Below are 12,285 nucleotides of genomic sequence, written 5' to 3' on the forward strand. Positions count from 1 at the left end.
TGGGTATGAAGTGGGGAGGGCAGACAGGTGGTGTGAGCAGGAGATTGGGGTCACACTGAGTAGAGAAGCTCTAGAGGAATGAAAGTTGTGAGCTGGGAGATGATAGGAGAAGTGAGTGGATGAATTGGAGAAAGAGCTGATTGAGTGCTTTAAAGCTAAGGGTCAGGAGTTTCTGCTTGGTGCAGAGAGGGATGGGACACGGTTGGAAGTTTTTGAGGAGCAGGAGACATGAGTGGTATGATGTTTTAGCCAATCAATCAGTGGTATTGATTGAGCGCTTCTGGATGCAGAACACTGTACTAAGCGCTTGGGAAAGTACAGTATAACAGAGATAGTAGATACCTTCCCTGCCCATAGTGAGTTTATAGTCTACAGCAAAATGAACTGGTCAGCAGAGTCCAGTGTGGAATGCTCAAGGGGAGAGGATGGAGGCAGGGAGAACAGCAAGGAGGCTGATGCAGTGGTCAAACTGCGATATGAAAACTGCCAGGCCCAGCATGGTGGCTGTTTGGATGAATTCTGGAGATGTTATGGAGGAAGAAGGAATAGGATTTAGTGACAGACGGAATGTGGGAGTGGAAGGAAAGCAAAGAGTCAAGGATGCTGCCAAAGTTGCACACTGGAGAGATGGAGGAAGAGGCTGGAGTTGTCAACTGTAATAGGAGAGTGAGGTGGACAAGATGATTAGTGGAGAAAGGTGAACGGTGCACTTTTAGACATCTCAAGCTTGGAGTGGTTGTTGCCCGAAGATTGCCATCCAAACTAGAAGAAAACAGATGAAAGATCATTGTTCCCTTCCCGTCTGACTGTGTGCACAACGTGTCCTTTGGGTAATGACTATATCCACTATCTATAGAGTTAGTTGCTATGGTTACTCTGTCCCTTGACTTCATTCCCAGTGCAATTTGCTTCACTATAGCTAAGGCTGTCTAATTCAATGGCAAATTCTTAGCTATGGATCCTATATTGATTCATACTGTGCTTCTGTGATTTTCAGAAGGATTTCTTTGCCCTATTATGCCCACTAGTTTTGGTTTCATAGACTCATACAGCTAGAAGGGCCCCTGAAGGATCATCTGATGGGTTAAATAAATGACTACATCAGTGGTTTGGAGAGAATATTGTTCTTCGGATGCTGTTCGTCCTTTGTAGCATTTCTGCGGGCTCTCATCTTTAAAATTAGGCTGAAAAGAATTAATAGTTTTAAGGTAGAAGTAAGCAAATGAAAAACCAATAAAATAACATCCATCAATCAATCGTATTTTTTGAGCACTTACTATGAGCAGAGCACTGTACTAAGCACTTGAGAGAGTACAGTACAACAGAATTAGCAGACACATTCCCTGCTCTTAATGATTTTACAGTCTAGAGGGAGAGACAGACATTAATATGAATAAATGGGTAGTTTATAGTAATAATAGTAATTAATAATAATTACAGTGTTTTGTTAAGTGCTTACTATATACCAAGCACTGTTCTCAGCATTGGGGTACGTACAGGGTAATCAGGTTATTCCACGTGGGGCTCTCAGTCTTAATCCCAGTTTTACAGATGAGGTAACAGGCACAGAGAAGGTAAGTGACTCACCCAAGGTCACACAGCAGACAGGCGGAGCCCGGGATTAGAACGCACATCCTCTGACTCCCAAGTCTATGCTCTTGCCACTAGGCCGTACTGCTTCAAACCAATAGTATTTGAGTACCCATTTTGAGCAGAGCACTGTACTGATTTGGGAGAGTACAACAGTTAATGGGCATGATCCCTGCCCAAGAGGATTATACAGTTGAGTGAGGAGGATATTCTAGAATAAATTTGTCAGGGGGAAGCAATGTAAATCAAAGGTAATTACATAAAGCTACCCAAAGGAATGGGGAGGGTTGAAAATCCAAGTGTATAGGTCACACAGATGTGCTAAAATGGTTGTTTGGAAATTGAGGGGAATCAGGTGGGGAACTGAATAATGAAATTGTTAGTAAGAACACTGATAGATTTTAATTAGCTGGTGCCTTATTTACTGCTGCTCTAGATGAGGTGTTATAGGAGGTTGAGTGGAACTATGAGTGATGGATAGAATTAATCAGTCATATTTATCGAGTGCAGAGCACTGTTCTAAGTGCTTGGGAGAGTACAGTATAACCGAATTGGTAGACACGTTCGTAGACACGTTCCCTGCCCACAACGAGTTTACAGTCTAGAGGGTGGAAGAGGCCGAAGCAAATGAGGTCAGTAAGGAGGCTGTCACGGTAGCCCATGTCGGAGATTATGATGACTTCTATTGCAGTGAGTATTGCAAGCGAGGATGGAAAGGGGTGGATCTATGAAATATTAGAAGTAGTACTTGGGAAGCAGTGTGACCTAGAGGAGACAGCCCAGGCCTGGGAGTAAGAGGCCCTCAGTTCTAATCCCTGCTCTGTCCCTTGCCTGCTTTGTGACCTTAGGTAAGTCACTCCACTTCTCTGGGCCTCAGTTGCCTCATCTGCAATACCTGTTCTCCCTCCTATGTGGATGTGAGCCCCTTGAGGGACAGGGACTTGTATCTAGGTTGTATCTATCACAGTCCTTGGCATATAGTAAGCTCTTAGCAAATGCTTCACTTCATTATTATTCACATTATTGTTGTTATTATCATAGTCTTCATAGTTAAAAAGTAACAGCTGAAGCGATTGGGCTAGTATGAAGCAAACTACTGTCTACGAGACCAAGAAACAGGGTCTAATCTAGCAGTAGGCTGAACAGCTGTTGGTTGCAGTCATTACCCAGAGAACAGTTTGGACAGACAATCGGTTGGGAGAGGAAATTCGGGACAACCATTCTTCATTCCACTTGCCACGCTTATGGCCCATAACCTTTCTGTCATAAATATAGAGAAAAAGGAGGTTTAAAGGTTTTGGCATGAAGACAACGCATAGCTTTTCAAGACGGTAGAGTGGATTTGAATATTTCCTTAGCAGATCATACAGTTTTCTTGGTTATAAATGATATCTGAGACAATCAGCCTTTGGCTTCACTTGGCCCTTGGCCAACTGATGTGCAGTCGCTGAATGGAGGAGACCCGACTGCATCATCTGTCTCGAGCACCGGAAGCCCTCAGAGCCTCCTCTTTCCAGCATGTGGAATTTGTGTGGGGTGGAAAGGCGGTGCTCAGGTCCTGCATCAGTTTTTCCGTTGTTAGCGCACAATACCAAGAATGTCTGCAATTTCGTCAGATTAGTGGGAGGGGAAGCCGGGGCTGTTTTTGTATGGCACAGGAGCCCCACCTTTGGCTGAAGTCCTGGGCACCACAGGAAATGGTTCTGGGAAAAACAAAGGAGTCCTCTAGACTGTAAGCTCATCGTGGGCAGGGAATGTGTCCGTTACGTTGTGATAGTTGAATAATAATAATAATTATGGTACTTGTTAAGCGCTTACTGGGTGCCAAGCACTGTGCTAAATGCTGGGGTAGATACAAGGTAATCAGGTTGGACACAATCCCTGTCTCACATGGGGCTCAGAGTTTTAATCCCCATTTTAGGGGATTCTGAGGCACAGTGAAGTGACTTGCCCAAGGTGGCACAGCAGACAAGTAGCTCTCCTAAGTGCCTAGTACAGTGCTGTGCACACAGTTAGTGCTCAATAAGTACAATTGACAGAACTGTAAGCTCCCCTCTCTGGTCTGTAAACTCCCTGAGGTTAGGGTAATAATCTTCTCCCTTGCTTAGCGAGGGGTCCTAAGTCACTCTGGTCTCATTCATGACCTTGCTGTCTCACCCATCACTCTACAGATAACCTCAGTGGGCCAAGAAGTTCATTTTTAGTTCCATATCCAATCTCTGCCTCCTCTAATTTATAGGGCTCACTCTACCTGCTTGTTTACGTGGGCTGGGTTTTTAGAATATTTCCAGGAAAAAAAAAATCTCATTTGAAGCAAGAATGGCAGATGGAGAGAAAAGATGTGAATGAGATGTTCTGTAGACAATGAAGAGTGCAGATCTGGCCATCTCCGCCTCTGGCTATTAGCTCACTGTGTCCAGGGAACATGTCTACCAACTCTGTTGTATCACACTCATCCGAACACTTAGTACAGTGCCCTGCACAAAAGTAAGTGCTCAATAAATGCCATTGGTTAATCTAAACAACAATAATAATAATAATGTTGGTATTTGTTAAGTGCTTACTATGTGCAGAGCACTGTTCTAAGTGCTGGGGTAGACACAGGTTGTCCCACGTGGGGTTCACAGTCTTAATCCCCATTTTACAGATGAGGGAACTGAGGCCCAGAGAAGTTAAGTGACTTGCCTACAGTCACACAGCTGACAAGTGGCAGAGCTGGGATTCAAACTCATGACCTCTGACAAAGGGTGGTAGTAAGCTTTTTTCCATGAATGGGAGGAAATGGCAGAGTAAATCTTGCAGCTAGCTGACCATGTTTTATGTTTTTTTGTGGGGGGAGGGGGTTTGTATTTGTTGAGCACTTACTAAGTGTCAAAATACTGTTCCAAGCACTGGGGTAGATACAAGGTATTAGGTTGGACACAGTCCCCGTCCTGCTTGGAGCTCACAGTCTAGGTAGGAGGGAGAACAGGAGAACTGAGACACAGATAAGTTAAGTGACTCACCCAAGGCCACACAGCAAGCAGTTGGCAGAGCTGGGTTTAGAATGCAGGTCCTCTGACTTCCAGGCTCGTGCTCTTTCCACTAGGCCACGCTGCTTTTGTTGTTGTTGATGAGTCTCGACACTCATCCCACAGTTTACGTAATATGATTTTCAAGAGTCAAGCAGCCTTTGGACTGCCAGAGATTTCTGCCAAGTCGATGGGTTCAGTTCACAGTGTCACTGGTTTCCTGAGAATGTAGACATCGGCCAGGGCCCTTAGAGGGTACTTTCTGGCTTCAGTTGGATTATTAGAGATGGAAATGTCAGCAGTGGTGGGCACTGGCTCCTTGTCTTTCCACTGTAGTATCTCAGAGCATGGCCAGGAGCCTTGTGAAACAGGGAGGTATCCCCAATGAAGACACTCAGAAATCTCTTGCAATGCTTGGCAATTGCAACTGGGGTCTCTCCCCAGAATGGAGTTTTAATAATAATAATAATAATAATAATGGTACTTCTTAAGTGTTCACTACGTGCCAAGCATTGTTCTAAGCGCTGAGGTCGAACAAGTTAAGCAGGTTAGACACAGACCCTGTCCCACATTGGGCTCACACACTTAATTCCCCCCCCCCCCCTTTTTTTTTTTTTTTTTTACAGATGAGGTAATTGAGGCACAGAGAATAAAAGTGACTTGTCCAAGGTCACAGAGCAGAATGTGGCAGAGCTGAGATTAATAATAATAATAATAATAATGTTGGTATTTGTTAAGCGCTTACTATGCGCAGAGCACTGTTCTAAGCACTGGGGGAGATACAGGGTAATCAGGTTGTCCCACGTGAGGCTCACAGTTAATCCCCATTTTACAGATGAGGGAACTGAGGCATAGAGAAGTTAGGTGACTTGCCCACAGTCACACAGCTGACAAGTGGCAGAGCCGGGAGTTGAACTCATGACCTCTGACTTCGAAGCCCAGGCTCTTTTCCACTGAGCCACACACTGATTAGAACCCATGACCTCTGACTCCCAGGCTAGTGCTCTATCCACTGCACCTACGCTCCTATGCTCGAGCTGCTGAGCGCTGCTGGTGAAAGTCCAAGCACCAAGCCGACCTCACACACTTCAAATTTATCCTTTCCTGCCTTAACTCTGCCCTCTCCTCCGCCAGGCAAAGCTTCTTCTCCTCCCTCATCGACACCCATGCCCGTCACCCCCGCCGACTGTTCCGGACCTTTAACTCTCTCCTTAGGCCCCCTGTTCCTCCCCCTCCCCCATCTCTCACCCCCAATGATATGGCCACCTATTTCCTCACGAAAATCAACACGATCAGGTCTGAGCTCCCCAAAGTCACCCCTCCGCCTCTCCCCTCCCCCCCACCAACCCCCTCCCCTACTTTCCCATCCTTCCCTGCAGTATCCTCAGAGGAGATCTCCTCCCTCCTCGCAAGTGCCACCCCCTCCACCTGCGCCTCGGACCCCATTCCCTCTCACCTTATTAAAACCATCGCCCCTGCCCTCCTACCTTCCTTAACTTCTATTTTTAACCACTCAATCTCCAAGGGCTCCTTCCCCTCTGCCTTCAAACATGCCCACGTCTCCCCCATCCTAAAAAAACCCGCTCTTGACCCCACTTCCCCCTCCAGTTATCGCCCTATCTCCCTACTACCCTTCCTTTCCAAAATCCTAGAACGAGTCGTCTACAATCGATGCTTAGAATTCCTTAACTCCCATTCTCTCCTAGACCCCCTCCAATCTGGCTTCCGTCCCCTCCACTCTACCGAGACTGCTCTCTCTAAGGTCACCCATGACCTCCTTCTTGCCAAATCCAATGGCTCCTACTCCATTCTAATCCTCCTTGACCTCTCTGCTGCCTTTGACACTGTCGACCATCCCCTCCTCCTCCATACCTTATCTCACCTTGGCTTCACGGACTCCGTCCTCTCCCGGTTCTCCTCTTACCTCTCTGGCCGGTCATTCTCGGTCTCCTTCGCTGGAGCCTCCTCCCCCTCCCATCCTTTAACTGTTGGAGTTCCTCAAGAGTCCGTTCTCGGCCCTCTTCTGTTCTCCATTTACACTCACTCCCTTGGTGAACTCATTCGCTTTCACGGCTTTGACTGCCATCTCTACGCAGATGACACGCAGATCTACATCTCCGCCCCTGTCCTCTCCCCCTCCCTTCGGGCTCGCTTCTCCTCCTGCCTCCACGACGTCTCCACCTGGATGTCGGCCCACCATCTAAAACTCAACATGAGCAAGACTGAGCTCCTCATCTTCCCTCCCAAACCCGGTCCTCTCCCAGACTTCTCTATCACCGTCGATGGCACGACCATCCTTCAAGTCTCTCAGGCCCGCAATCTCGATGTCATCCTTGACTCGTCTCTCTCGTTCACCCCACACATCCTATCCGTTACCGAGACCTGCCGGTTTCACCTCTACAGTATCGCCAAGATCCGCCCTTTCCTCTTCATCCAGACGGCTACCTTACTGTTACGGGCTCTCGTTATATCCCGGCTAGACTACTGTGTTGGCCTTCTCTCTGACCTCCCTTCCTCCTCTCTCGCCCCGCTCCGGTCTATTCTTCACTCCGCTGCCCGGCTCATCTTCCTGCAGAAACGATCTGGGCATGTCACTCCCCTTCTTAAATAACTCCAGTGGTTGCCTATCAACCTCCGCTCCAAACAAAAACTCCTCACTCTAGGCTTCAAGGCTCTCCATCACCTTGCCCCTTCCTACCTCTCCTCCCTTCTCTCTTTCTACCGCCCACCCCGCACGCTCCGCTCCTCTGCTGCCCACCTCCTCACTGTCCCTCGGTCTCGCCTATCCCGCCGTCGACCCCTGGGTCACGTCCTCCCGCGGTCCTGGAACGCCCTCCCTCCTCACCTCTGCCAAACTGATTCTCTTTCCCTCTTCAAAACCCTACTTAAAACTCACCTCCTCCAAGAGGCGTTCCCAGACTGAGCTCCTCTTCTCCCTCTACTCCCTCTACCATCCCCCCTTTACCTCTCCGCAGCTAAACCCTCTTTTTCCCCTTTTCCCTCTGCTCCTCCACCTCTCCCTTCCCATCCCCACAGCACTGTACTCGTCCGCTCAACTATATATGTTTTCGTTACCCTATTAATTTTGTTAATGAATTGTACATCACCTTGATTCTATTTAGTTGCCATTGTTTTTACGAGATGTTCTTCCCCTTGACTCTATTTATTGCCATTGTTCTCGTCTGTCCGTCTCCCCCGATTAGACTGTAAGCCCGTCAGGCGGCAGGGACTGTCTCTATCTGTTGCCGACTTGTTCATTCCAAGCGCTTAGTACAGTGCTCTGCACATAGTAAGCGCTCAATAAATACTATTGAATTGAATGAATGAATGCACCATGCTGTTTCCCTACTACTGCATGCTGCATAGGTCCCAAGTCTTAATGGCTCTGGGAAAGGGGTAAGAACAGGGTAGCCATGCCAATTCCAGGTTGGGCTTTTGAAAGAGTTCCTGAAGCTTTCTCCTCTGCATGCCCTCCTCTATCTCCACCCAACTTTTTTTTTTTTCTTAAATGGTATTTGTTAAGACCTTACTCTGGGCCAGGCACTGTAGTAAGCCCTGGGATAGATATAAGATAATCGTGGTGGACACAGCCCTTATCCCACATAGGAATCACAGTCTTCACCCCCATTTTAAGTATTAGGTAATTGAGGCCCGGAGAAGTGAAGTGACTTGCCCAGTGTCACATAACACACAAGTGGCAGAGCCAGGAGTAGAACTCAGGTCCTTCTGACTCCCAGGATTCTGCTCTGTCTACTAGGCCATGCTGATTCTCTACTTGTGAAAACAATTATTATCATTAAATACCATAAAAAATGAAGTCAATCAGTTGTAATTATTGAATGCTTATTCTGTGCAGAGCACTGGGCTAAATGCTTGGGAGAGTACAATACAACAGTATGACAGACACATTCCCATCCACAATGAACTTACAGTCTAAAGGGGGAGGCAGACATTAATATAAATAAATTACCGATGTGTACTTAAGTGCTGTAGGGCTGGGATGGAGATGAATGAAGGAAACAAGTCAGGGTGACATAGAAGAGAGTGGAAGGAAAGGAAGAGAGGGCTTAGTTAGGGAAGGCCTCTTTGGAGGAGATGTGCCCACAATAAGGCTTTGAAGGGGTAGAGAGTAATTGTCTGTCAGATATGAATGGGGTGTTATATTGTACTTTCCCAATTGCTTAATACAGTGCTTTGCCCACAGTAAGCGCTTAATAAATATAATGGAATGAATGAAAAAATGAGCACGTTCCAGGCTATAGGGATGATGTGGATGAGAGGTCAGTGGTAAGATAAATGAGATCAAGGTATAGTGAGTAGGTTGGCATTAGAGGGGTGAAGTGTGCGAGCTGGGTTGTAATAGGAAAGTAGTGAGGTGAGGTAGGAGGGCAAGGTGATTGGGCGCTTTAAAGCCAATGGTGAGGAGTTTTTGTTTGATGCAGAGTTGGATGCGCAATCATTGGAGGTTCTTGAGAAGTAGGGAAACATGGACTGAACGTTTCTGTAGAAAAATGATAAAGGCAGTGGAATGAAGGACAGGAGTGGGGAGAGACAGGAGGCAGGGAGGTCAGCAAGGAGGCTGATAGTGTAATCAAGATGGGAGAGGATAAATGCTTGGATTAACATGGTAGCAGTTTAGATGGGGGGAAAGGATGGATTTTAGCAATGTTACGAAGGATGAACTGACAAAATTTAGTGGTAGATTGAATGTGTGGGTTAAATGAGAAAGGGGAGCCAAGGATAACGCTAAGGTTACACAGACTTGTGCGATAGGAAGGATGATGGTGTTGTCTACAGTGATAGGAAAATCAGGGGAAGGACAGGGTTAGGGTAGGCAGATGAGTTCTGTTTTCGATATGTGAAGTTTGAGGTGATGGCAGGACATGCAAGTAGGGATTTCTTGAAGACAGGAGGAACTGCAAGCCTGCAGAGAGGGAGAGAGATCAGGGCTAAAATGTAGAATCCCCCCTTCACCTCCCCTCAGCCAAGCCCCCTTTCCCTCTGCTCCTCCCCCTCTCCTTTATCCTCCCCTCAGCACTGTGCTCATTTGTATATATTTTTATTACACTATTTATTTTGTTAATGAGGTGTACATCCCCTTGATTCTGTTTATCGTGATCATGTTATCTTGTTTTTGTCCATCTGTCTCTCCAGATTAGACTGTAAGCCCATTATTGGGCAGGGATTGTTTCTATCTGTTGCCAAATTGTACATTTCAAGTGCTTAATACAGTGCTCCGCACACAGTAAGTGCTCAATAATTACTATTAAATGAATGAATGAATAGAATGAGTGTAGGCAGCAGAAATACTTTAGAGGTAGAGTAAAGCAGGATTCTAAAAAATGTGGCACAAAGTGGCCTAACCCTAAATGGGCAGTTAGCCCCTCTGCTGAAAAGAATCAGTTTGGCTGCTATGGGTCTGAACATCTTTGCTGTGTTCTGTTCGGATATGAGGTTCTGTCATCATTTTTTGTTTTCGTCATAATTCCTTAATGGTGAAAGTGTTCAAAATATAGCTTGATGGAGATTAATTGAAAATGAATTGGCTATTATTGTAAGATGTTTAAAACTAAAGAGCATGTGATACAGGAATGCCAATTTGGAATAATAAAAGCAGGCAAAGTAGGTCTTTTAATCCAATTTCTGTTGATGCTTTATGGAATTTGCTATCCTATTGTCCTTCTTTGCAGATCAGCATTTCCATTAAATTCTCTCTGAATTGACTTTGCCATGGACCCCTCTCTCTCTCTCTCTCTCTCTCTCTCTCTCTCTCTCTCTCTCTCTGTCTAGTACTAGCCCCTGGGGATGATTTAGAAGAAGGCAGAAGCTTTTGAGAGCTAAATCCCTAGGAACATAAATAATTTGAAAACTAGAGTCTAGGCTGCTTTTAACCCAGGTCCTGGTGCTTGGGATTTTCTTTTTGTGAGACCCCCTGATTATTAATTTACTTTATCCTATTTTTTTTTTTTTTTACAGAGGGGATAGTTTCTTAAGGCTGATGGTTGACTTAACATTCCCTTACCTCAGGTGCCTGTGGATGAGCAGTCCTTGGCCAGCAATTGCAGCCACCATCTGCAGCCCATGGAGAGGTTTTCAACCGTATTTCAGATTTCCGGACCTGTCTAAAGCCGGTGTTCAAAAAAACCCCCACCTTATTCATTCCCAGTGACCTGACATGAGTTTGGCCTGTCATAGTGTTGGCAGCTGTGCCATATTGTTTGGGATCCTGCTTTAGTTGGCCTATAAAGCATTTCTGCTTCCTACCCTCATTCACATCATTTTATTATGGTATATTTTATGTGTCAAGCACTGTTCTAAGCGCTGGGGGAGATACAAGCTAATCAGGGTGGGTATAGTCCCTGTCTCACAGTCTAAGGTGGAGAGGCAACAGGTGATTGTGTCCCCATTTTTCAGATGAGGAAACTGAGGCACAGGGATGGGAGGTGACTTGCCCAAGGTCACTGAACAGGTAGCTGAAGTTGGGATTAGAACCCAGGTTCTATAACTTCCAGGCCTGTGGTATATCCACTGAGCCATGCTGCTCCTCATTTCAAAGTGAAAACACACACACACATTCTCTCTTCCCCTGCACCCCCCCCCCCCCTTCCTCAATCAGTTCTGTTTCCAGACAGTTCCCTTATAGTCAATAAATGAACACAACTGCATCAGTCAATCATATTCACTGCACACTTACCATGAGCAGAGCTCTGTACTATGCACTTGGGAGAGTACAATATAGCAGAGTTGGTAGATATATTTCTTATCCACAGAGTGCTTACAGTTTAGTATGTGTATATGTGTGCATCGTTAAACCGAATCAACACAAAGATTAGAAAAAATGTTCCCTGATTGTTAAACCATGATTATGCAAGATACTGTTCCCTCAATTCTTCTGTGAAACACATATTTACACTACCCCAGTAAACACTTTGGCCTTGTCTAAAGACTACAGGCTTGGAAGTTGGAGGACCTGGATTTAATCCTGGCTCCACCACTTCCCTACTGCGCACACTTAGGCAAGTGATTTAACTCTTGTGCCTCAATTTCTGTACTATTCAATTTTAATCATTTAATTTATGGTATTTTTAAGCATTTTCTCTGTGTCGAGCACCGTTATAAGCACTGGGACAGGTACAAGTTAATCAGGCCAAATGCAGTTCCTGTCCCACGTGGGGCTCTCAGTATAAGTAGGAGGGAGGATAGATACTGAATCCCAATTTTTTCAGTTTGGGAAACCTAGGCACAGAGAAGTAAAGTGATCTGCCCAAAGTCATACAACAAGCAGAGTCAGGTTTAGAATACAGGTCCTCTGGCTCCAAGACTCATGCTTTATCTCGTAGACCACACTGCTTTCCTAATATGGGGATTAGATACCAGTAGTATGAATGTGAGAATCCAGAGATAGTTAAGAGCCAAGGATGATGACTGAAAGCTCGTCACGGGTAGGGAACGTTTCTACCTACTTTGTTGTACTGTATAACAAGTTCCAATTTCCAAGTTGGTCCATATACCAAGTTCGTAGTACAGTGCTCTGCATACAGTAAGTGCTCGACAAATACCATTGATGATGATAAAGTCCAACATAGTTGGCAGACAGGCTCCTTGCCAACAAGGAGCTTACAGGCTAGAGGAGGAGGCAGAAACAAATTATGGACATGTATGTAAGTGCTGTGGGGCTGAGGGT

At 45.8% G+C, this 12,285-nt stretch overlaps 1 protein-coding gene across 3 annotated transcripts in view; it reads left to right on the forward strand.

Annotated features, from left to right (window-relative positions):
- Nucleotides 1-12,285, forward strand: part of TULP4 (TUB like protein 4) — a 265,857-nt gene that overhangs the window by 81,123 nt on the left and 172,449 nt on the right. The window lies entirely within an intron of this gene.

The sequence above is a fragment of the Ornithorhynchus anatinus genome, chromosome 2 (assembly GCF_004115215.2).
Source record: "Ornithorhynchus anatinus isolate Pmale09 chromosome 2, mOrnAna1.pri.v4, whole genome shotgun sequence".
Lineage (NCBI taxonomy): Eukaryota > Metazoa > Chordata > Mammalia > Monotremata > Ornithorhynchidae > Ornithorhynchus > Ornithorhynchus anatinus.